The sequence below is a fragment of the Silene latifolia genome, chromosome X (assembly GCF_048544455.1).
Source record: "Silene latifolia isolate original U9 population chromosome X, ASM4854445v1, whole genome shotgun sequence".
NCBI classification, from domain to species: domain Eukaryota; kingdom Viridiplantae; phylum Streptophyta; class Magnoliopsida; order Caryophyllales; family Caryophyllaceae; genus Silene; species Silene latifolia.
The window spans coordinates 179,296,107-179,300,053 of NC_133537.1; the positions used below are offsets into that span (position 1 = coordinate 179,296,107).

The window sequence follows — 3,947 nt, forward strand, 5'->3', positions numbered from 1 at the left end:
ATCATTCATTCAACTTAAATAAATATGCTTAAAATGCTGTAAAAGGATGCCAAAATCGCCCTATCTAATTATCGTTGGTATCCATCTCGGTTTTGTGGATTTAATCGATTTTTAACTTGTAAAAATCAATAATCAACTCTTAAATCTCATTTAATTCCAAACTAATTGTCCAAACTATTTTGAACCTCAAAAATTAGTCCTCACTAATTTAATGATGAATAATTAGTTTGATTTGGTGATATTTTGCTAATTAAATCGGAAAAATTATAACTTTTAAGTAACAAATCCAAAATTAATGAAAATATTACCACAAATTGAAACAAAAAAATTTGAGTATTCTGGAACACTCCCAAGAACACCAAAATGTAAGAAAAATGCCCAAAAATTCGGATAAAAATTTATGAAGAAAAAGATCGATATTTATCGGTTTTTAACCACTAAAACCAATAAACATCAAAACAAGGTGAAATCACATTTTAAATTTCACTTTTAAATTTTAAAACATATTTTTAAATGTACATAAATTTATCAAAGGCAGGAATAAATGTTTCGAGTATATGATTAATTTATTTCACTTTTATCAACTTTTATCTCATAAAATCAATAAACATGCAAAACTTCAAACCAACCTTCGAAATTTTACATACAATATGTAGAAAATATGCATGAAACACCATAAACATTTCATGACCGAATCAACATTTAACTATTTTTAGTTAACTCTTAACCAAAATATGGCATTTTTGACTCGGTTTTCTACCAAAAATCATTAAAAATAGCAAAATAACTTCACAAATCACCAAATTTTACCACAAACTTTTTAAGATCAGTTAACTCTTAACCAAAATGTTCGTGCTGAAACCTCTTCTAACACAATTTTTGAGTTTTTCAAATTATCTCATAATTTGTTTAATATGCTTAAAATCAACATGCAAGTTACAAGCCTTGCTCTGATACAACTTGAAAGATCATAGATCCTAATTACACTCTCTAATTAAAAATAAAATTATCTCATAATTCATTTTTATGTGATCTATGTAATATGCATGCTAATAAGAAAGCATAATTATAAAGATTAAGGAAAAACAATTTCCTTACATTGTATTGATGGTAATATGAAGCTGTAACCGCAGATTCTACAACGGAGGCTGAGTACATTGCAGCATCAGAAGCTGCTAAGGAAGCTGTGTGGATCAGGCAATTCACGGAAGGTCTAAAAGTAGTACCTACCGCCAATGATCCCATCACTCTCTATTGTGATAATAGTGGGATGATCTTCCAAGCTAAGGAGCCGAAGTCTAGTAATAGATCTACACATGTACTTAGAAAATATCATGTAATAAGAGATTTCATTGAAAGAAAGGAAATTGCGATTTGTAAGGTTGGGACGGATGACAATTTAGCCGATCCGCTCACCAAGCCTTTATCACAGGCTAAACATGATGGACATATGGCGTCCATGGGACTTAAACGTGTACCAAGTCTATGTTAGATTTTGAAATGAAATAAAAGTGTTGTTTTTGTTCAAGTTCATAATCACATTTGTCTTTTATCTTTAATTTATACATTGTTACATCCAAATGGGTTGTGGTGACAATTGAACCCCGTTAAAGTGAACACGGATTAACATAGTATTTGCCCATAGTCACTTGTATGAGGTGACGTCTCGAAGTGACTAGAATGTGATGCGATTGATGGCAAGTTCAAGTGCCATAGAGTCATGTGAGATGACTAGTCGATCACATAGGCAGACTGTTAGGAACATTTTGTCGGGCCTAATGACCGCTTATAGAGTTCTGGCAAATTTATATAGCCTGGTCGTGGCAAGAGCTGCTATAGTATTCAAATGAGTCGATTCTTTTGACTAAAGACTATTCGCCTAAGATGGCACAGATTTTGCATTAACTTTGATTTGTGTTACTACGACCTTCAGAATTGTCCACCCCTAGTCGGGTCATAACAATATCTCGTGCCACTCGAGGAGTAATGAATCGAAATGCGTGGCCACGCTCGGAATGTATCCATGGTGGATAAATCCGGTCAATCGCTTATTCTCCGGATCGAGGAAACCACTCGATATGATCACTTGCAAGCACGACCGAAAGACACCTTGCATTGAGTGGGAGATAGTAATAGGACAAGAGAATTGGTGACGCACACTTGTCGAGGACAAGTGGGAGATTGTTGGAATATGTGTCCTCTGACAATAATGCAATCACGACTGTTGATCATGATGATCACATGTTTAAGTCTCATTATAAAGAATACAATTGGGAAGTAATTTCTTTATCATTCAATGGTCCACACATATGGTAATGATTGGCGACTAGAGTTTGACATTCGTCGTCGTGCGACGGTGGTGATCGATTGATCCCCTAGGTCATACCTATAGTGGCAACACTCTTAATTGATCATTTAATTAATCGTATAACGTTACGAGTTAATTAAATTACTTGATAATTGACAGACGATTTTGCAAGTAAAATTTACGTATCACATTGAAATTTGATTAAATGGGATACGGTCTGAGTAATCGAATTGTATAATTGGTCATATGAAATTATTGTTTAAGGAAATAATTAAATTTGAATGAATTATTATAAGTACAATTTGTTATGATTTATAATTGATAAAATATTTTGGTACAAGTAATTATGAATTACTAAAGTCGATTTTTGTACATGACGTATTTTTATTAATACGTTGATTTTTAATATGTTAAAAATACATGGCAAATTTATGTGACATGTGACATGTGACAAATTGACAAATTGACAAAGATAAAATGGAATCCATTTTATCCTCATATGGACCGAAATATTGGGTGTGATTAACATATTCTTATAATGTTAATTAAATTTTGGAAGATGTAATCATTTTTCGACAACTAGGCATGCATACCTAGTGTCTCTTGTGGAAGAGCACCAAGCCCATGCATTGGCCTTCCTCCACCCTCCTACCCGGTTTCGCCTAGAAAAGAACAAAGGGTCTTTTGCTTAAAAATTGATCATTCACCATATGTATGTGTGTGTGATAATTTTCATTCATTCATCTTTTCAAAAATATTTTAGAGAGAGATAAAAATATTTTTCTCCTTCCTTCCTCTTTCTCCTACCCGGTTTTAGGAGCTAAGACCAAATTATTTTGGGTCATTTTTCCTTACAAATTAATATTGTACTAGTATTTATAATATTGATTTTAATTAAGAGTGTGCTTTGGGTATAAATCCTTGGGAGAGATCCTACACTTGGATCTTTGTTCATCCAAAAGGAAAGCTCAAGAACAAGAGAGAAGAAGATCTCTCTTGTGCCCTAAAACCGAAAATCCAATGTAAGGATGGAAGATTCTTCTCTTATTTTGATTATAGTTTGCATGCATAAGATCATTTATTAATTTTATGACAAATTAAATTAAAACATATATGAATATGTTAAGTATATAGATCTACTTTTCTTACACAAATATGTTGAGAGCCCAAATCACCGGGTTCAAGCAAAGGGATGAGGAATAATTATATGAAGCATGGGAGAGATTTAAAGACACTTGTCGTTCTTGTCCACACCATAGACTTAGTGAGTTGTTCCTTGTGCAACAATTTTGGAACGACTTATATGAAGACTCCCGCAATGTTCTTAATATGGGATCCAATGGAATGTTTACCGAAGTTGATAACAATCAAACATGGGCTAAAATCAAAGAGATGGCGGTTCATAATTCCCAATATAGTAGGCCCTGAAAGGCCACTAGGGGAAGAAAGCATGAGGTAGATTCCATCACTCAATTGGGTGCTCAACTAAGTGCTCATATCGACACCATCAATTTGAAGTTTGAGAAGGCCATGGCTAAGCTTGATGAAGCTTCCAAATCACCCAAACAACATGTTAATGCTATGGTGGCATGATCCTCTATCCCAAGTGGAGTATGTGAAAGTTGTGGAACCTTGGGAC

General features: G+C 33.6%; 1 non-coding gene across 1 annotated transcript; it reads right to left on the minus strand.

Annotated features, from left to right (window-relative positions):
• Window positions 1–3,463: 3,463 nt before the first annotated feature.
• Window positions 3,464–3,571, minus strand: LOC141625218 (small nucleolar RNA R71). Its single transcript, XR_012535010.1, has one exon. It is a non-coding gene; the product is annotated as a small nucleolar RNA R71 (small nucleolar RNA).
• Between the last annotated feature and the right edge of the window lie 376 nt (window positions 3,572–3,947).